General features: G+C 28.3%; 3 long non-coding RNA genes across 3 annotated transcripts; 2 read left to right on the forward strand and 1 right to left on the reverse strand.

Annotated features, from left to right (window-relative positions):
• Positions 1 to 4519: 4519 nt before the first annotated feature.
• On the reverse strand, positions 4520 to 7004 carry LOC136081641 (uncharacterized). Its single transcript, XR_010638969.1, has 5 exons — positions 6812 to 7004; positions 6130 to 6258; positions 5956 to 6055; positions 4991 to 5880; positions 4520 to 4914 (listed from the first exon to the last, which is right to left on the reverse strand). It is a non-coding gene; the product is annotated as an uncharacterized LOC136081641 (long non-coding RNA).
• Positions 7005 to 20365: 13361 nt separating this feature from the next.
• LOC136080943 (uncharacterized) lies at positions 20366 to 20621 on the forward strand. The gene is made up of 2 exons (XR_010638749.1): positions 20366 to 20467; positions 20543 to 20621. It is a non-coding gene; the product is annotated as an uncharacterized LOC136080943 (long non-coding RNA).
• A 402-nt stretch (positions 20622 to 21023) lies between these two features.
• On the forward strand, positions 21024 to 21995 carry LOC136080944 (uncharacterized). Its single transcript, XR_010638750.1, has 2 exons — positions 21024 to 21426; positions 21502 to 21995. It is a non-coding gene; the product is annotated as an uncharacterized LOC136080944 (long non-coding RNA).
• Positions 21996 to 23391: the final 1396 nt, after the last annotated feature.

The raw sequence follows: 23391 nt of genomic DNA on the forward strand, positions 1-23391 counted from the left end.
TCTCAATTTAGTTTAGTTAAAATATATTTTAATATATATACTATATATATATTTTAATATATATACTATAGTATGACTAAAGAAAGAGATAAAACTTGTTTTATTAAAAAATATATTTAAATGTTACATATATTTACGTATAATTGAATAAAATCTACACAAATTTTTTCTCTTTTGCATCACCTTTTTGAAATGGAGCATATTTTAGAAAGTTAACCGAGGTTTCTTTTGCTCCGTTGAATACAATAGCTGTAAACAAAAAAAATATTTAAAAAAATCAGAAAGGGAAGATTTGAAAAAAAGCATGATGAATGGAAAAGTGTTACAACTTTTAAAGGTATACCTTTTACAACGCCATATATATTAGTGTTCATAAATATATTTTTCAATCTTTGCCCTTCATATCCATGGAGGCCTTAAAATTTTTCAAAAAATATTCTGAATTTTTAAAGACAGGGCCGTCCTGAAGTGGTCTCTCATGAAAAAAAAAAAAAAAAAAAAATGAGGGGGGTGGGGGTGGTGTTGTATGTATTTTTTGCCAACTAGAGACAAACAAAATAAATAAGGTCCTCAATATTTGCAATATTTGCCAACTATAGTTCCAAACTTGCTAAATGTACCAACTCAAATGCTTATATGACAGCATTGGGGGGTGGGACACCCCCTACACCCCCCGTTCGGGATGGCCCTGCTCTTAGATGATTATTAATAACTTTTTCAAATATTTAATTTAAATGAAACAACCTTTTTTCAAAATAAACTGGTAATCAAAATATTAAACTTTTCTAACATTGAAAAGTAATTATCAGAGTGGCCACATAAAATTTTTATCGGAAATAAAGGGATTTTAGAGGAGATTTTGCATCTAATTTAGAGGATTTTTTTCGTTTTTATTTAGGTTTAACGTCCATGTTTTTACACTTATGGGGCTTGGACAGGGGTCAATAATGTCGTTTTTTATGTTAAATAGCATGCGTTTGCTAAAGCAATTTTTACAATCCCTTGCACTTTCAGGTGTTAATCATTTTCGCAGACCAAGAATGGGTATTTTGAATATTATACTTCCATCAAGAAATAAAAAAGAAGAGTTTTGTAGTTGTGAATTCAAATTTTTCACAATCCTGTTTGCTTTCTGTGGAATTGAAATAGTTATATGAATAGTTATATATTTTGTATCAACAAAATAACTCTTCTTACTACATTATTTAAAAAATAATAATTGTAATATATAGATGTAATACCTGAAAAGAATTTAGTTTTTTTTTGTGGAAACTTAAGCCAAACTTAAGCCATCTCGGCATTTTAGTGCTGTCAATTCTTTGGTACCTAGATGCCAATAAATAGTTTTATCACTAATCCAATTAGATGGAATTACACCTTCTTCTCCTTGAAATTTTCATTTGAAACAGCTCCACATATTTGATTCTGAAATTATTATATGAACTAATAATAAGATAAAGAAACCATAAAATAAGTGTACTAACAGGCCTAGTTAAACTAGCTAAATCTTGACATTTTATAACCATGATACTTGCTAAACAATAATATTAGTAGACATTATTAGCAAAGATAAGATTTTCTTTTTTTTTATAAATTTATTATTTTAAATTTATTTTTAATAATATATTTATTATTCTATTATTCCGCAGAGTTCTGAAAATATTATGTTCAAATAATTCAAGGCATCAAAGGAAAACAATGAAAGAATCCCAGGTTGCTAAAACATAAATATCTACATAAGAGTAATACGGAATATTGAACAAAAATAGATAATATTCATTAATAATGTAAAATATAATAGTATAATATAAGGTATATTATAAAATATCACAAAACTCTCAATTTCATCTTAGGAGGAGCTTGTAAACCTGGTCTGGTAATTTTCTGGTAGTATAACAAGAAAAAAATAATCAGTCCTGATCTGAATAACAAGTTAACACCAGGAATGACATCTGGTTGTAATAATTGTCTAACCTTGCTCATAATGTATTATAATCATATTAATGAAAATGAAACTGTGGATATCAAACATTAATTGCCCTTAAACCATTGAAATTATACAACTAAATAAGAAGCTATTGTTCTAATATATAGTTATAAGTTTTTATAAGTTTTGACATAAAGCTGTAGACATAAAAATAAAAAAAGTTCTGAAACTAAAGGATATAATATTTAATAAAATACTTATAAAAACTCACCCATGATGATTGTGTTTTTTTTGCCATCTAATATATTGTCCTCTTCATCAAATTCAGCTACTGACGAAATAAACCTTATTTGGCTTATAAATTCACTATTATAAGCAGGCTTGATCACTGTGTTTTGGCTTCTTAGCTCATTTCTTATATCAGTAAGTAAATATAACACTCTCTTTTGAAACTCTATAAATTAAAATAGTTTCACAAAACAACTTTTGTTGAGTATTTTTACAAACGCAATAAATTTAAATATAAATAACACTAAAAAACAATTAATAATATACTGCTAATGTTATCTAACTTTGGTACTTTCTTTCCTTTTTCCTTATCCCCATTGTATACTAAAAGTTCCTTTAACTGTACATCTTTCACAAGCATTGTATCCATTATGATTAATTGTATTTTTAATAAATGCACTTGCAGACGCATAACATATAAATTCCCTAATAACTACATTATATCTTTTTTGTCTTAAAAATATCCCATCTAACTGAAGTTGTCTATATTCATTTAAAAAATCAAAAATTAAATTATCAATATTTGATGGTTTAGATTTTCAATAAAATAATCCACAATAAGAGTTAAAATTTACTATTCTACATAAAATAGACCAAAGGTTAGGGGGTAGACCTAAATAAAGGTTCATTGATGTACAAACAAAGGTTCATTGATGTAGACCTAAATAAAGGTAAACCATCAATATTTACATAAATAAGTATTGATGGTTTACCTTTCTCTGAATCTGAGTCTAAAGCAAGGTTCTTTTAACAGACGATGCCCTTCTGAAAAGGGCATCGTCTGATAAAAGGACTTTGTCTTGAAACTGGTATACAAAAAGCTGTTTCTGCAGATCGCAGAAGCTTCTGGTATCAGTATAGCTAACAGCTTGTTGAAACACATTCACGTGAACAGCAGTGTTCTATTGCCCATTTCGCCAGTTTATGATTAAGAGAAACATCGTCTTTTTCAATTTCTTCTGAGAAAAACACAGTGTCATTGTCACTTTGAGACAAATAATCATAAAGAAATTCTTTACTTTCATAATCGCTTTCCGAATTTTTGTCTTCTTCTACTTGACTTATGTTTTATGTAAATTTTGAATTGTCATTATTTTTCTCGAGTTTCTCTTCTTCACTACAAGAAGATGATTCTGCCAGAGCTAGAACATTAGAGTGGCATTTTCCCCAGTTTCTAAAATAAGCCATTAATTTCTTTTATCGTAAGAACAAGTAGAAATTTGAATACTAAATAAAACGTTTTTGAAAATTGAGAATTCAAAATTTCACACATAAACACCTCTGTGTTGCACATTATACTAAAATATTATTTTATATACTTTATTTGATTTAATTTTTCTTTAAAACTAATTTTACTTTGAGTACCAACTCAACGTACGTTGAAACAACGTTAAATTTAATTTTAAAATTTAAAAACGTTGAAGCAACGTTAAATTTAATTTTAAAATTTAAAAACGTTGAAGCAACGTAAAGTTTAATTTTAAAATTTAAAAACGTTGACACAACGTTAAATTTAATTTTAAAATTTAAAAACGTTAAAACAACGTTAAATAAACAACGTTTAAACCGTAACGTTGTGACATAGTTGAACAACATTGAAAGAACGCTTCAACCAAATTTCAACGTTGAAACAATGTAGAGCTGGGCAAATATTCAATTTCAAAATTAGGTTGGATGAAGAACGATACGTTTATTGAATGGCTGAAAGAAGTATTTATACCCGAAACTGAGCAAGTTGGTGGTATTCATATTTTAGTATTAGATGGGCATACAACTCACATAACTTTGGAAGACATATCCCAACAAGCAAACAACGTTGAAATAACGCTGAACTTACGTTGAAGCCTAACGTTGAATTTACGTTGATTTAACGTTTAGAATGAAAGTTTTTTTAACGTTGATTTATCAATGTTAAATTAACGTTAGGTTCAATCGTTATATCAACGTTAATTCGACGCAAAAAAACGTTACAATAACGTTGAATTTACGTTGAAACAACGTTTAGAATGACAGTTTTATTAACGTTGATTTATCAACGTTAAACCGGCTGTTAAAAAATGTTTTGTAATCACAGAAATCGTTTGATGATATACCAATGTTGAATATTTGAGTCAAGAGACCCGCCCTCGCTAGCGCCCGATGGTCTTTTGAGTAATGGGTGTGAGGGTGGTAATAAAATGTTAAGGTGTGTAAAATAAAAAAAAAGTTAAGAAAAAAATCGCTATACGCCTAAACATCGTTAAATGACACACTTTCTACTTGTTCTTCTTCGAATACATCTCCAAAATCTGGAAATCTTCGTAATTTTCATTATTAGTTGTCATTATTTAAGTTTGCTAAAAAATATATATATTTACAAAAAATTATAAATAAAATTCAAAAAATTATAAATAAAGTCCATTTTATTGATGACTTCGTTTATATATTGCTCTAGATCTATTTCGTTGATAATCTCGTGTATCTCTTTTTCTATTTCTTTTATTTCTTCTTCTAACATTTGTTTTTTTAATTCTTCTATGTATTCATCTACGTCTATTTCGTTTGTCTCTTTTTCTTCTAGCATTTCTTCTATATATATTTTTTCATAATCTTCTTCTGTCATTTCTTCAAATTCCATCTCTTCTTCTTCATTCGTTTCTTTTGTTAACGAAAACAAATTATGAAGACAAACAGAAAATTCATTTATAACTTCTCCAGAACTAATAAAAAATATGTAAAAAATATATTAAAAAAAATATATATAAAAAATGAAAAAATATAAAGAAATATTCTTACCACCGCAAGCTTTGACAAATCCTTTCATTTTTTATTATTAATATATTAGTTAGCTGAAAAAAAAAGATATATACAAAAAAATATACAAAAAAAGATTATTGTAAAATAAAGTTTTTTAACATTTCCATGGTTTCTTTTAAGTTGTTTATAAGCCCTTGATTTGTTTCTTTTGTAGAATTCAACCAATACCAAAGTGCGCCATATAAAGCTCTTATTGCATCAATTTCTAAATAGTGTTTTTGAAATAATATATTTAACACTCTGTACATTCTTTCATTTGTGTTGTGATAATCCTGTTGAATACATTCAATTTCTTGCTTTTTATAACCGAGATATTCAGCCAAAGTTTGCCAACGAGATTTAAAACGTTCTGTTGTTTTGAGTTTGATTAGAGTACTTTTCATTTTTTTAACTAAAAAATAATGTTTTTTTTACAAATAATTTAATACAATTAATTTAGACTGAGATAAAATAAATAAAAGTTTTTTTATCATTAATATCATTTTCCCATTTTGTTAAAATATAATACAAATGTTTTATCGCTCTTTTTTTGCCCGTATTTGGTATCGTAAATAACGCTAAAATTTGTTTCATTTTATCAAAGTTTCTCATGTATTTACAGTCAATTTTTTTAATAACATTTCTTTTAAAGTTTAAATAAATTGCCAGTTGTTTCCAATGGTGATGAAGTTGTTTAGCTATATTATTTATTATTTGTTTAATCGTTTTTTTATATTATATATTAAAAAAGTAAATATACAAATTCGTGTATATAAAAAGTAGAATATAATCAAAAGAATATAAACAAAAAAAAAAAGACTATCAGAAATTTTTTTCTAAAAAAAAAAATACAAAATTTTAATCCTCTTCTGGTTCGGGATCTGGACTCTCTAAAAAATGGAGCGAGAGTATTAAAACAAGTTTTCATCTTTTTTTATAAATAAAAGTAGCAAAGTTAAACTTACGTGGGGGAATAGTCCCAGTGGGAAGGCCTCACTTCTCTATTTTGAAGCACGAAATTTTGACAAAATTTTTTAAAATTCGCCAGTCTTTGTATTTCTAAATCTATAAGAAAAAAAATAGTATTATAAAAAAAAATAGTTTTTATATTTTTATGTGTAAAGGGTGATTAAAATTACCTCTTATAGGCAAAGACTTTGTTGATAAAACGTTTTTTTCCATCTTGGATAATGAAACAGCGATTTGAGTGAGTATCATTATAAATTTCATATTTAATTTTGTTAATAGATATATAATTCATTTTTTAACTAAAAAAATAATTAGAACTTGGTTCATTTATATATAAACACCATGTTGTTTTTGTAATAAATAAAAATAAAATATAAAGTTTAAATAAAAAATATCATTTTTTTAATAAATGCCTAAAATAAGGTATACTCCTAGATCGTTAAATACTGTAAATATGGCACGTACAAAAACAACAGTACCTAGAACAAAAAAAGCAGTTCAAACACAAACTAGTACAAAACAGAGTTCAACATCGACGCAGACTGAAAGCGAGTATTTACCGAGCAATTGTAAAAGAATATTATCTTGTTTACGAAGAACAAATAACAGATATAAAGATAATAAAAACAAGCCGCAAACTTGGAAGAGTCGGTAAAAGAATCAAACGCTGGGTTCATACTGCTGAATCGTATGTCGATATCAAACATCAATTAAAAGAAGCAAAAATAAGACGAAAAAATAGAAACAAATAATATATTTATTTTTTTTTTCTTTCTAAAAAAACAACATAAAAACTCTTAAAAAATTTAATATGTTTTTTTTCTAAAAAACAAAACATAAAAAATAACTTACTTTTTTGTTTTCTTCGTTTTTAAAATGAATATTTTTTCTTCTTTAAGGTCTTTTTCTAATTTAAATAATCTCGAGTAAGTTTCTTCATCATCTTCGATAAGGATGATATCTTTATCGCTAAACTCTAATTCTTGTGGAACAAAGTTGTTTTCCGACATTTTGATTCTCTATATAATTTTTGTTCGAGCCATTTGATTTTGTTAGCAAGAAACGCGCTTTTTATGTATAAAATTTAATCTCTACAGATTATTTTGAATAAAAGAGTAAGTGATGTAACTTTATGTAATGAAAAGAAAATGCTGTGTCATGTTAGTTAAATTTAGAAAGTCTTAATAACGCTTTTATGAACAAGATTAAAGAGATTAAAAATCGGAGTAAACAACTTTTTAAAAACTCTACGAAGAAAAAAACTCTGCAATAAGCGTTATAATAGCAATTTAAATAAATTCAAAACTCCATAAACCATCACGTCGACGTAGCATAGTGCATTCGCATTCCGCACAATGTTTCAAACGCCATGACATTGACCCGCTGTGGGTTCAAATCTCGCTTATGGCATATCATATCATTCTATGTTAAAACAGGGGGCGCTTATACCGCTCACTGATGTAATGACATCATCAATAGGATTATCTAAAAATTGATTTGCAGTCTTTAATCGAGTATAATTGTTCCAGTAAATGTTATTCATTTCATTTTGTATCATGTAATAAATATTTTCCTCGTTCATCACAGATGGAATAGCTTTAATATCTAATATAGACAATTTGTCCCTTGTAGCTTCGTAATTTGTTCTTAAGAACCCAGCATCTTTTAAAAATCTTTTAATTGCATTTTGAGCCAATATTTGTTTTTTAAAAATATCATGATTCAAAGGAATTTGTTTTGTATTCATAGACAATAGCTCTCGTTCCAGATTTTCCTGTTTTCTCATATATAATGCAAATGCATGTCTTTTTCAAACAGTTGTTTGGCAGTATCATCGAGATATTGACAGGGTTCTTTTTTAATAAATTGAAAAAATGGATAAATTTCAATTCCAACTAAACTCAGTTATTTACTGCAAACAACTATTGTATTACTGTTGACATTTTTATAATAATGAATTTCATTCTCAACCTCTACAAATCTCTTATTCGTCCCAGTATGGAATACTGTTGTTATATTTAGGCTGGTTCTTTTAATAATATTCTTTCTCTTTTAGACAAGGTCATAAAATCCATTATATATATAGTTGGACCCAATCTATCGGCTAAGTTTTCCTGACTAATACAACCTTCAACTTTTTAAGCTTTTAAAAAAAGAAAAGAGTTATATAGCATAGAAACAATTGGATGCTTAAGCGCCAACCAGTCTATACAATAAAGGTGAAAAAAATTAGTTTCTATTAAAAAATAATTTACGTAGTGTTTCTTTGCAAACACGAAAATACTATAATTAAAGTTTTTAAGTGCACTAAACTGCAATTACAATTTTTTCGGTTTAGTGGCTTTTGCTAAAGACTTTCAAACTTTGAGTCAAATTATCACATTTCATAGTATTTCATAGTCTCATTGTATAGGTTGGTTTGGCGCTTAACCATCCAATTGTTTCTATGCTATATAACTCTTTTCTTTTTTTCTAGTAACTCCCAACTTAATAGTGGTTGCTTGCAGCCTTGTTGGGAGTGCACCAGACACAAAAAAAAAAGAACTTATGAACTTTGTATACTTTTATAATTTGCTTTAATTTTGCAAGAAAAAGAAATGTAAATCAATCACAATAACATAAAAAAAAGAATGAATGAATACATGTGAATAGTTGCGTTTCTTCAAACATGTATGTACCCTTTAGCCAATGGTTTGAGATTTTTTTCGGTGTAAGATTAAACGCAGCAACATTTTTAAACTTTGTTTCAAACAACCTTTGGACAATCTAGAAGTGTATTTGTAAGTACTTCAGAGCTATTTTTATTATATTCGGCAAACAATGGTCAAGAAGTGATCTTTATTAGATCAGTATAGTATGCAAGAAGTAATAACAATGAAAGACGTAGAGGGTATAAAAATAGACGCAATGCTGTTCTGAAAGATTCTCTTTACCTTAGATAAGAGATATAAATTCATTTGTTTTTCGCGTAGGAATTAAACTAGTTCAACTGAACATAAACAACGCGGTTCACAAAACAATATTAATTGAGCCATATAAGGTTTTTTTCGGAATCAAATTAAAAATGTGATTGGTTACAAATTTTCCGATAATATTTTCAAGCCAAATTCTATCAGATATAAACATTTTTACAATCCGGATGAAATTCTAAACCATATAAATGTATTTAAAGTTTTGCATTTAAATCTAGATAACTATAATTGAAACTCCCCCAAAAAAAAAAGCGTTCACAGTTCCTGAGGGAGACACCGAGGGGTTTTAAAAAAACTTTTAAATGTTTCATTTGATACAGATATGATATTGAAAATCAATTTTTATCTTTGATTTATAAAAAAAATCTAAGGTTGTTTTATAAAGTGAAGACAGAAATATGACACAAAAAGTGCTTTAACTTTATGGTATTACAGATGAAACCACAAATGCCATTTTTTGCAGGCAGGAAAACAAGATTCAGTTAAACACTAATTGAATAATTTGGAGAGATCTGGAGAACGCTTTTGCAAGATTATGACAGGAATGTTGTCATGACCACAAGCAGTAGATAAGTTTATGAGAAAAAGAAGTTTAACGGAATATATATATATATATATATATATATATATATATATATATATATATATATATATATATATATATATATATTTATATATTCCGTTATATATATATATATATATATATATATATATATATATATATATATTATTTTTTTTTTGTGTCTGGTGCTCTCACAACAAGGCTGCAAGCCACCACTATTATGTGGGGAGTTAGTAGAAAAAAATAAAAGAGTTATATAGCATAGAAACAATTGGATGGTTAAGCGCCAAACCAACCTATACAATGAGACTATGAAATACTATGAAATGTGATAATTTGACTCAAAGTTTGAAAGTCTTTAGCAAAAGCCACTAAACCGAAAAAATTGTAATTGCAGTTTAGTGCACTTAAAAACTTTAATTATAGTATTTTCGTGTTTGCAAAGAAACACTACGTAAATTATTTTTTAATAGAAACTAATTTTTTTCACCTTTATTGTATAGACTGGTTGGCGCTTAAGCATCCAATTGTTTCTATGCTATATAACTCTTTTCTTTTTTTAAAAGCCTAAAAAGTTGAAGGTTGTATTAGTCAGGAAAACTTAGCCGATTGATTGGGTCCAACTATATATATAATGGATTTTATGACCTTGTCTAAAAGAGAAAGAATATTATTAAAAGAACTAGCCTAAATATAACAACAGTATTCCATACTGGGACGAATAAGAGATTTGTAGAGGTTGAGAATGAAATTCATTATTATAAAAATGTCAACAGTAATACAATAGTTGTTTGCAGTAAATAACTGAGTTTAGTTGGAATTGAAGTTTACAAGCCAGTGTGAGCCCCAATCTGTTACAGGAGTAAGATCAGGTTCAAGATCGGCAGCCTGTTCTAAGCAATTAAAAAGAGAAGACTTTTTTGTCAAGACAGGAGTATAAAGTTGAGTCATCAGTAAAAAGAGCTACTTTAGATGTAAGGTTGTTGGAAAGATCATTAATGAAGGTAAGAAACACAACAGGACCAAGGATAGAACCTTGTGGTACCCTAGAAGTTAATGGAAATAAAGAAGAGTGTTGGCCTTCAAGAATGACTTAAATAAAACGGTTAGAAAGAAACAATTTAATAATCTCAAAAAGTTTCCAAGATACACTATATAAAACAAATTTATAAAGAAGACCAGCAAGCCAAACTTTGTGTAAAACCTTAGATATGTCAAGAGCAATAGCTCTAACCTCTCCGCCTCCATCTAATGCAAAATAAAATTTTTCAATCATAACACTTAGCAAGTCAGCCGTCGAGCGAGAGGATCAAAAACCGTATTGGTTGCCTGACAGTAAATTATTTGACTCAAGATGAAATTTGAGAAATTTAATGCTAATAACAGAAAAAAAAGACTGATAGGACAATAATTGGAGGGATCAGAGTTTTCACCAGGGTTTTTGAAAATTGAAACAACAGATGCCATTTTCCAGCAGACAGGAAAACAAGTATCAGTCAAGCTTTTATTAAATAGTTTAGTGTGAGTTGAAGAGATTTCTGGAAATCAATTTTGTAAGACTATGACAGGAATGTTGTCTGGAATAAAAAAAGAATCCCTGTCAGCTTTAAGGTAGTAGTAAGTAGGGCGATGATAAGGTGAGTCTGGAAAGGAAGTACAAAATGAAAGATTTAAAGAGATCATTTCATGATCAGAACCATCTAAAAGAGAAAAAAACTATGTACAAGCTAGAATCAGAGACCAGAAATAAATCAACGAGTGAAGGTAAATGATTAGGATTGTCAGAAAAACGAGTCACAAAGTTAACTATTAGAGTAAGAGATTGAGAAATGCAGAAGTAATAAACTTTAGTTCCAGAAGAGCCAATGGCGTTAGAACCAAGCTATTCAGTGTGATGAGCATTAAAGTCACCAATAACATCAATCTTGACCGAGGGGTAAAAAGAGAGGGCATGTTTACGATGATCAGAAATTACATCTAAAGAGTGCAATTTAGGGAAGAAGGAGAACGATAAAGAACATTAAAAAAGGTGATAGAGTGAATAAGTGCTAAGCGGAAGCACATAAAAGAATGGTCAAAGGATTTGAACCTGATTTCACAACAAATAGGTAAATTGATGAGTATGTATACCCCAAGCCAACCATATGACTGTTGGGGTATTTGCAAAACAAAGGATAGTACCCATCAACACTGAGATCAGAAGAAGGAATAACAGAATTTAAATTAGTCTCACTATGATCAAGCAAGTCTGGTGAATTTTGCAAGAGGTAAGATTCAACTGATGAAAGGTTGCTTTGCAGACCAAAAATATTAATAAAAGATGTATTAAAACAGTTAGGTGGTGGGGATTTTATGTTTTTTATGTTTAACAATTTGGGTTACTTTGACATGATTTAAATTTAAAGAGAACTTGACTCGTTCATAAATAGAGTACGGCCTCTTATGCAATGAGCTATGCAATTTTCTTAGTCCTGTTAAATATTCCTAAGTTGTAACATAGGGCTCCTTACGTGGCCTCGACAACGCACACCAAAAGCATTGATAGAGACACCATCCATGTGCAATATGGCACTGTTAATAATCTGATATTTTGTAACTGGTTATGAAATCAGCTTCTCTGAGAACTACCATAGAATTTGGGAAACAGCCAACCTCAGAACCACTAAACTGAGTTTTAGAGCTGCACCCTCATAACAGAAAGAGTTGCATAGCCACTATCAAGGAGGCACAAACAAAAACCTATAAGAATAGTCAAGAAGATTCAGCATTTATTATTCTAGGCAGAAAACAATGTAACGCAGGTTTACATCGACACCAGCCTAACAGATGAACAATGGGTTCAAGGCTGATTAGCAGAATTATTCTGCTTATCCCTAAAGTCTTTCCCTAGGAGGCCTTCTACAAGACAGTAGCTGAAAGCAGTTAACATTTGCCCAAGATGGGTATTTTTATCGAGACACCATCTTTAGCCTTTACTCAACCAAGAGCCCCAAGGCGGGGGATTTTTAAGTTGAAGTTTGTTTCTCCTGGCTTTTGCCTAAAAAGCATACTCTACCAGGTAGCAGGGCATTGGGGAGGTAGTACTGGGTTACACAATACGCAGACGATCGCAGGAGACCATCTGATCTTTACATAAATTATCACTAAAATGTAATGCATTATAAACGAAAAAATAAAATAATATACAAAATAAACGTACAAAAATACAATGACAGTGCAACTTTTAACAAAATTTAACTAACAATAGTTAAATATAGATTTTCATAAAAATTATGTTCTAACCACGTGCGGCCGTGGCGCAGTGCTTAGAGCATTTGCTTTACAAGCAAGAGATCAAGGTTCTAAACGAGCTTTGGACATATTTTTGCGTCACGGTAAGGAAGGAGGCGTGAACTTCCTGGTAAAATGCACTTCCGCGGTGCTCTGTGACAAGACCGTTAAGTCTTCTTGGGGCACCTAAATAACAATGTATATATAAAAAAAAAAAAAATTATACTGTATAAAAAATACAATTGTGTTTAACAAAATTTGTGTATAACAAAATTTGTGTATAACAAAATTCCTAAAGGTGAAATTACTTTTAATGTGGTCTTTAAATTTAATCACAACAAAATGACAAAAAAAGTGTTGGAAACTTTGATGGATAATATGCAAGCTGCTTAAAACAGAGTTTACCTAACTGTAGCTTATCCTAAAACGGGTATATTAAAAAACGTCGAGTTTAACGGATATACGATTTGTTTAGCAAAAGACGATGATGAGATTCATATTACTGAATATGATAGATTATTATCTGTAGAACCTTCTTTCCTCAACACCATTAATAAAAATGATAACCATAGAAGTTATAATATGAATCTAAAAAAAGCCTGCGAATCACTAGCTGAAAAAGAAACGAGTGAGGCGAAAAAAGCAAAACTCGAAGTAGAGGAAGACGAAGAATAATTATTTATGTAAAATATTTTTCTTGTAAAAAAAATTTTTTAATTGAATTAAAAAACCTGTTTTATCAATAAAAACTTGTTTTTTATATAAATTTTCCTATATAAAGAGTTGTAAAAAAACATTCTAGTTCATTTTTGAAAAAGAAAATGACTAGCAAACAACTCGATGAAAGTCTGATCAAAGCTGTTCAACTTTTTTATCCTGATAGTGAATTACATTCGTTGCTGTTTGAATTTCATCACTTAAATAACACTTATGAAGAGTGGCTGGATATTTTATTTTCCTATTTAAAAAATTTTAACTTAGAAAAAACTTGGAAGAAGATAAATTTCTTGATTTGTATTATATTTTCATAGCTAAAGATTATGAAAACTCTCTTCATCTCTTTGAAAAAGTATCTCTTCGATATATGACTTTTGCAGAACAATCACCCTTGTGGATAAATAGCATGTTTGAAATATGTCATACGATCAATGAGGATTTTTTAAATATAACAAAAACAACAGTAGAAAATTGATATGAAAAATAAAGAAAAAAGTTGGATGAGTTTATTATAGTTTACAAACTTTTTTACAAGGCAATAAATCAAAATAAATGTACTTCGTGGAAAAGCAACTTAAACTGTCTTTGAAATATTATTTTTTGTTTCCTTATATGACCAACAGATGGGAATGCGACGAGTTGAAGAAAAATTGTAAAATATTAGAAAACGTTTATCCTGCTTGCATGCAACAACCTTGTTTTTCGTATCACGATAAAGTTTTTCATAATGGTATTACAACATTTTTACGCCTGCTCCTATTTATGAATACTTTATAGATAAAAAAGTTCGCACAAAAGGTGATAAAGTTTACATTTATAAAGCCTTCAATCGCTGCAATTTTCACGATAAAAGTTTAATAGAAATGTTTCCTACAGCTCAATGGTTTTTTTTCTTTAAAAGAAACTTTTCAATCGTTCTATACAGAAAAGAAGATCAAGTTTATAATTACGATAACGATAAAGTAGTATCGAATCAACCTATACACAGAAACACTCATTACACCAAGTATTATTTGAACACGAAAGAAGGATTATAAACAAGACATTTTTTTTTTTTTTTATTTTTTTCCATATCAAAAAGTTGATGTAAAGTTTGTTTATATAAAATATATTATCGAAACATTCGCATTTGTCTGTTTTTAATAAGTAAACACATTGTATATTGTCTTTTATAAAATAATTAAAACTTGCGTATTCAACAACACTAAACTCTGTACATTGTTGTACGTTACCATCTTTTATAAAACCATTGACAAAATCTTCTAAATACAACGCAAACTTTAGAGTTTCATATTTCGGGCAATGTTCATGAGTATGTTCTCTAGTATTATTGTGTTTGTAATGTTCTAGACATAAACTTTCGTTGTTAACATATCTAGGTAGTTTACTAATTTTCGGAAATAATAATCTGTTTAAATCAAACGTGTATATTTTCTGCTCTTTTATCGTACGCAATACATCTTTTTCCATATTGCTACCTTTATAAAAGACAAGATTGTGTTCATATTTTGAAAATACCGCTTTTAAATAATCTACAACAGAACTACAAAATATTATTTCGCCTGTATATTTAAAAGTGGGATAGTACTCTAATCCATGAATATTATTTAGAAAGTACAAATATATTTTTTTATCTTTTTCTTCTAATCTTTCAAACTTTTCACAAGGAATCACTTGCGTGTGAAAAAATTGCTTATCGCTAATTGAACGCAAACATAATTCTCTGATACAATTTCTTCCCCATTCATGAACTTCTCGGTTGGTAATAAATTCAAAATCCAACATCCACAACTAAAAAAAAGAGACTTTTTTATTAAAAAAAGAAACGTATTCTTTTAATAAAATGAATAAAAAAATATAAAAACATCATAAAAAAATTTTTTTATTACATTTTTTTATTAAAAAAATGAATCGCGTTGATAGCATCATTAAAAAAATCCACAATAATTGCGCTGTGTGTGCCTTAGATGAAGTATCTGAAAGATATAAACATCATGAAAACAAGTCTGGAAATTCTTCGCCCTCGTCTGATCATGTAGAAGAAGAACATTATATATAATTTTGTAGAAAATCTGATTTTTTATCTGTATACAGATAAAAAATCAATTGATATACAGATAATTTTCTACAAAATGTACTTGATTCTAAAAGAATAACATTAAATTCTAACACTATTGAAAAATGTTTTAAAAACAGTCAATTTAAAAATTTGCTAGAAAATCCTCAACTCTGCCCTATTCATCTCGAGCACTTTGATGATTTGAAAAAGGAGCATCTCGACAATAACTTTATAGCCGAATACTATAAATCCAAGCTTACTGTTTTGTTGCTAGAATTAGATATAAAACCTACTTTCGATCAAAGAGATGGCGATCAAACAGACGGTTTCGTAGATACGTTTACTACAAAAATAATACCTACCGTCTCCTCTTTGATAGAAAAACTAGATGGAGCTTTAAAAAAGAAATCTGTTAAAAGAAGCATTGAAGGAATTATAAAGGAAGGAACCAGCGATAAAAAAAACTTTATTTGTTAATATATTACACGCTATTGTAACCATATTTATTGCGAGTTTATTTAGTTTAGAAAAAGAAGAATAAATGGCTACCGATGAATCTTTGCCTCGTTTTTTTAAAAACTCTGAATTTAAAAATTATTTTATAGGAGTTTATGCTTTTGACGAGCTTAGTCAAACGCAGACTCATATTCATGTTATTAATAATATGAAAAAAAATGGTTCTTTTATTATTTACAACAATGAAACTACAAAAGAAGCAGGACAACATTGGAGAGCGTTGATCAAAATAGACAAAGCTCATTTTTTTTGTTTTGATGGTTTAGGAGAAGAAAGTGTATTACAACAAATTCCAAAATATTTAAGATTTAATAGACATTTGTTTGAAGCAGTAGAAGAAGTAAACACCAATATACAAATCAACACTATTAATATTAACTACAACGAAATCGATATTAGTTCTTATATACGACAAACAAATCATTTCCCTACAGAATGGACAGCAGAAAATCACGAATTTTATTGGTTTACTAAGTTTATTTTAAAATATAGCGAAATGAACGTTAATCAAAATGTGTTTTTTTCATATAACAAATTTCCTTTTCAATGGAACGATAGCAGTTTATGTGGAGCGTTTGCCGCTTATTTTGTAGCTCTTTTATTTTGCAGTGAAAATGTGTTATATAGTGAACAAATTTATTTACCTTCGCTGTGCAGACTGCTAAATTACTACTTCTTCGAAGTGACAACTCTTCATGTTTCACCAGTAATTCAATTAATCTTTATCCATTTTTTCAATTTATTAAAAAAGAACCCTGTCAATATCTCGATGATACTGCCAAACAACTGTTTGAAAAAGACATGCATTTGCATTATATATGAGAAAACAGGAAAATCTGGAACGAGAGCTATTGTCAATGAAAATAAAACAAATTCCTTTGGATCATGATGTTTTTGAAAAACAAATATAGGCTCAAAATGCAATTAAAAGATTTTTAAAAGATGCTGGGTTCTTAAGAACAAATTACGAAGGTACATGGGACAAATTGACTATATTGGATATTAAAGCTATTCCCTCTGTGATGAACAAGAAAAGTATTTATTACATGCTGCAAAATGAAATGAATCTCATTTACTTGAACAACTATACTCGATTACAGACTGCAAATCAATTTTTAGATAATCCTATTGATGATGTCATGACTAAAAAAGAAATAAAAAGGCAAGTAGCTCTGAGTTTAATATAATCAAACATGAAGAAGTCAACACACACACACTGCTAGAAGAAATCGTAAAAGAAAAATGTACTACATGTAACGGTTATGGGGAACAATTTTTTATCGTATTCAAAGAAAAAAAAATCAAGCGTTGTTAAAAGATTGTACTATACATATCGTAAACAAAGAAGTATGGGTTTATAACATGAACACAAAAAGAAGCGCGAAAAATTATCTTCATAAATCACCTTGTTTAATTTGCAAGGGAAAAAAGTCGATCCTTATAAAACGCTATAAGAAGAAAAAATTAGAAGAAAAACAAAATCATCATTTAATTGTATATTTTTATTCTTTAGAAGATTTTATATAATATTTTTTTACAAATTGTCTTTTTTTAATATACTTCAAATACTTTGTCGGGTGGTATATAAGGGTTAACAGGTTTTGTAACAACAGGATTCGGAGCGCTGGTAACAGTTTTTGTTTTTTTACCTTTCCACGCTTTTTTTATACCATATAACAGTGAACCCACTTGCAATGCGTTGGTTACATTTTTAGGTGTAATAAAATCAGCTAATCCTTTTCCACATCTTTCACGAGCTGTTTTACGAGTATTTCTTTTATAAACTCTCTGATTGTTTTTTTTTATTTTGTTTCTTATATTTTCTTCTATAAGCCATGTTTCAAAAGATATTTTAATAAAATGTATAAACTTTTCAAACGCTATTTCAAAATGTTTTTCTTGTTCGTTTTCATATATAAAATCAAAATTAAGTTTGTCATATAAACGAGCAGCTTTAACATATTCATTAGGTTTGAAAATCCAAAAATGACAAAAATCTTCATCACAACCACTAAGTATTACACTATAAATTTTTGCTAAACGTGGATAGGGATAAAATTCTTTTACGTAAACTATAAAATCCATATTTTTAAATCAGACTTTTTTTTTCCAACAACCAAATATTAAATGACTCTTTGATTACATCGACAAAATCTTCATACAGCATTTCAAATTCGTGTTTATTTTCATGAAAAATAAAATCAATATGAGCATTTTCATTAGAGCGAGATACTTTACCGCGTTTTTTAAGTATACGTTTTCGACCTATACCAATTAAAGGATGATGAGGTCTAGGATGGGGTGAGTGTCTTCTATGAATAAAAGTAACTCTTTTAACCAAATGTCTCCTATGTCTTCTATGTCTCTCTTTTTTTTAATATTAAATACTTCGTTTCTTTGTTTATCACGGTTGACTTTTGTTAAAACAAAACAATATATCGGTTATCCAACTCGATTAATTTCTCGATTCTGTTTATTATTTATATACTTGCTTTTTGTTTTTCGAAAATACATCAGTGCTTTTCTACAAATTTGACGCTTTGTTTTTTTCAAGTTTTTCTTAACTCTTCTACGTCTTATAGATCTTATTTCCGTATTATTAGGATCTGTTAACTCATTTTCATCAAATGAGGTCCTATCAAAAAATTCAAAAAAAGCATCTCTATGAAAAGGATATTTCCCATCCACTGTATATTTGGGTAATTTAGATGTATATTTTGGTCTTAAATTACTTTTATAAAACAAAGGTTGACTTGGTTTTTTTATATCTTTTTTTTTATAAGACAAAAAACATGGTGTCACCCAGTGAGTGGTGTTAGCACCCCCTATGTTTACATAGAACTTGCTAAACATTACATCAGTGAGCGGTATGAGCGCCCCCTGTTCAGTGAGTGGTGTAAGCACCCCCTGTGTTTACATAGAACTTTCTAAACTTTCTAGACATTACATCAGTGAGCGGTATAAGCGCCCCCTGTTTTAACATAGAATGATATGATATGCCTTAAGCGAGATTTGAACCCACGGCGGGTCAATGTCATGGCGTTTGAAACATAGTGCGGAATGCGAATGCACTATGCTACGTCGACGTGATGGTATATGGAGTTTTGAATTTATTTAAATTGCTATTTTAACGTTTATTGCAGAGTTTTTTTCTTCGTAGAGTTTTTAAAAAGTTGTTTACTCCGATTTTTAATCTCTTTAATCTTATTCATAAAAGCGTTATTAAGACTTTCTAAATTTAACTAACATGACACAGCATTTTCTTTTCATTACATAAAGTTACATCACTTACTCTTTTATTCAAAATAATCTGTGGAGATTAAATTTTATACATAAAAAGCGCGTTTCTTGCTAACAAAATCAAATGGCTCGAACAAAAATTATAAAGAGAATCAAAATGTCGGAAAACAACTTTGTTCCACAAGAATTAGAGTTTAGCGATAAAGATATCATCCTTATCGAAGATGATGAAGAAACTTACTCGAGATTATTTAAATTAGAAAAAGACCTTAAAGAAGAAAAAATATTCATTTTAAAAACGAAGAAAACAAAAAAGTAAGTTATTTTTTATGTTTTGTTTTTTAGAAAAAAAACATATTAAATTTTTTAAGAGTTTTTATGTTGTTTTTTTAGAAAGAAAAAAAAAAAAAAAATATTATTTGTTTCTATTTTTTCGTCTTATTTTTGCTTCTTTTAATTGATGTTTGATATCGACATACGATTCAGCAGTATGAACCCAGCGTTTGATTCTTGTACCGACTCTTCCAAGTTTGCGGTTTGTTTTATTATCTTTATATCTATTATTTGTTCTTCGTAAACAAGATATTATTCTTTTACAATTGCTCGGTAAATACTCGCTTGTCTGTGTCGATGTTGAACTCTGTTTTGTAGCAGTTTGTGTTTGAACTGCTTTTTTTGTTCAAGGAACTGTTGTTTTTGTACGTGCCATACTTACAGTGTTTAACGATCTAGGAGTATACTTTATTTTAGGCATCGATTAAAAAAAATGTCATTTTTTATTTAAACTTTATATATATATTTTTTTTATTACAAAAACAACATGGGTTTATATATAAATTAACCAACTTTAAATTATTTCTTAGTTAGAAAATGAATTATATATCTATTAGTAAAATTAAATACGAAATTTATAATGATAGCTCTCAGATCGTTTTTTTATTATCAAAGATCGAAAAAATGTTTTATCAACCAAGTCTTTGCATAAAACCCCCAAAGATGTAATTTTAATCATGCTTTACACATAAAAATATGAAAAATATTTTTTTTTTGTAATACTATTATTTTCTTATAGATATAGAAATACAAAGATTGTCAAATTTTAAAAAATTTTGTCAAAATTTTGTGATTCAAAATAGAGAAGTGAGGCCTTCCCACTGGGACTATTCCCCCACGTAAGTTTAACTTTGCTACTTTTATTTATAAAAAAAGATGAAAACTTGTTTTAATACTCTCGCTCCATTTTTTAGAGAGTCCAGATCCCGAACCAGAAGAGGATTAAAATTTTGTATTTTTTTTTTTAGAAAAAAATTTCTGATAGTCTTTTTTTTTTTGTTTATATTCTTTTGATTATATTCTACTTTTTATATACACGAATTTTTATATTTACTTTTTTAATATATAATAGAAAAAAATGATTAAACAAATAATAAATAATATAGCTAAACAACTTCATCACCATTGGAAACAATTGGCGATTTATTAAAGCTTTAAAAGAAATGTTATTAAAAAAATTGACTGTAAACACATGAGAAACTTTGATAAAATGAAACAAATTTTAGCAATATTTATATTATCGAATACGGACAAAAAAAGCAATAAAACATTTATATTATATTTTAACAAAATGGGAAGATGATATTAACGGTAAAAAAGATTTATTCATTTTATATCAATCTAAATTAATTGTATTAAATTATTTGTAAAAAACATTATTTTTTAGTTAAAAAATGAAAGGTACTCAAATCAAACTCAAAACAACAGAACGTTTTAAACCTCGTCGGCAAACTTTGGCAGAATATCTCGGTTATAAAAAGCAAGAAATTGAATGTATTCAACAGGATTATCACAACACAAATGAAAGAATGTACAGAGTGTTAAATATATTATTTCAAAAACACTATTTAGAAATTGATGCAATAAGAGCTTTATATGGCGCACTTTGGTATTGGTTGATTTCTACAAAAGAAACAAATCAAGGGCTTATAAACAACTTAAAAGAAACCATGGAAATGTTAAAAAACTTTATTTTACAATAATCTTTTTTTGTATATTTTTTTGTATATATCTTTTTTTTTCAGCTAACTAATATATTAATAATAAAAAATGAAAGGATTTGTCAAAGCTTGCGGTGGTAAGAATATTTCTTTATATTTTTTCATTTTTTATATATATTTTTTTTAATATATTTTTTACATATTTTTATTAGTTCTGGAGAAGTTATAAATGAATTTTCTGTTTGTCTTCATAATTTGTTTTCGTTAACAAAAGAAACGAATGAAGAAGAAGAGATGGAATTTGAAGAAATGACAGAAGAAGATTATGAAAAAATATATATAGAAGAAATGCTAGAAGAAAAAGAGACAAACGAAATAGACGTAGATGAATACATAAAAGAATTAAAAAAACAAATGTTAGAAGAAGAAATAAAAGAAATAGAAAAAGAGATACACGAGATTATCAACGAAATAGATCTAGAGCAATATATAAACGAAGTCATCAATAAAATGGACTTTATTTATAATTTTTTGAATTTTATTTATAATTTTTTGTAAATATATATTTTTTTTAGCAAACTTAAATAATGACAACTAATAATGAAAATTACGAAGATTTCCAGATTTTGGAGATGTATTCGAAGAAGAACAAGTAGAAAGTGTGTCATTTAACGATGTTTAGGCGTATAGCGATTTTTTTCTTAAATTTTTTTTTATTTTACAAACCTTAACATTTTATTACCACCCTCACACCCATTACTCAAAAGACCATCGGGCGCTAGCGAGGGCGGGTCTCTTGACTCAAATATTCAACATTGGTATATCATCAAACGATTTCTGTGATTACAAAACATTTTTTAACAGCCGGTTTAACGTTGATAAATCAACGTTAATAAAACTGTCATTCTAAACGTTGTTTCAACGTAAATTCAACGTTATTGTAACGTTTTTTTGCGTCGAATTAACGTTGATATAACGATTGAACCTAACGTTAATTTAACATTGATAAATCAACGTTAAAAAAACTTTCATTCTAAACGTTAAATCAACGTAAATTCAACGTTAGGCTTCAACGTAAGTTCAGCGTTATTTCAACGTTGTTTGCTTGTTGGGATATGTCTTCCAAAGTTATGTGAGTTGTATGCCCATCTAATACTAAAATATGAATACCACCAACTTGCTCAGTTTCGGGTATAAATACTTCTTTCAGCCATTCAATAAACGTATCGTTCTTCATCCAACCTAATTTTGAAATTGAATATTTGCCCAGCTCTACATTGTTTCAACGTTGAAATTTGGTTGAAGCGTTCTTTCAATGTTGTTCAACTATGTCACAACGTTACGGTTTAAACGTTGTTTATTTAACGTTGTTTTAACGTTTTTAAATTTTAAAATTAAATTTAACGTTGTGTCAACGTTTTTAAATTTTAAAATTAAACTTTACGTTGCTTCAACGTTTTTAAATTTTAAAATTAAATTTAACGTTGTTTCAACGTACGTTGAGTTGGTACTCAAAGTAAAATTAGTTTTAAAGAAAAATTAAATCAAATAAAGTATATAAAATAATATTTTAGTATAATGTGCAACACAGAGGTGTTTATGTGTGAAATTTTGAATTCTCAATTTTCAAAAACGTTTTATTTAGTATTCAAATTTCTACTTGTTCTTACGATAAAAGAAATTAATGGCTTATTTAAGAAACTGGGGAAAATGCCACTCTAATGTTCTAGCTCTGGCAGAATCATCTTCTTGTAGTGAAGAAGAGAAACTCGAGAAAAATAATGACAATTCAAAATTTACATAAAACATAAGTCAAGTAGAAGAAGACAAAAATTCGGAAAGCGATTATGAAAGTAAAGAATTTCTTTATGATTATTTGTCTCAAAGTGACAATGACACTGTGTTTTTCTCAGAAGAAATTGAAAAAGACGATGTTTCTCTTAATCATAAACTGGCGAAATGGGCAATAGAACACTGCTGTTCACGTGAATGTGTTTCAACAAGCTGTTAGCTATACTGATACCAGAAGCTTCTGCGATCTGCAGAAACAGCTTTTTGTATACCAGTTTCAAGACAAAGTCCTTTTATCAGACGATGCCCTT

This window comes from Hydra vulgaris, chromosome 06, assembly GCF_038396675.1.
Source record: "Hydra vulgaris chromosome 06, alternate assembly HydraT2T_AEP".
Taxonomy (NCBI): Eukaryota; Metazoa; Cnidaria; class Hydrozoa; order Anthoathecata; family Hydridae; genus Hydra; species Hydra vulgaris.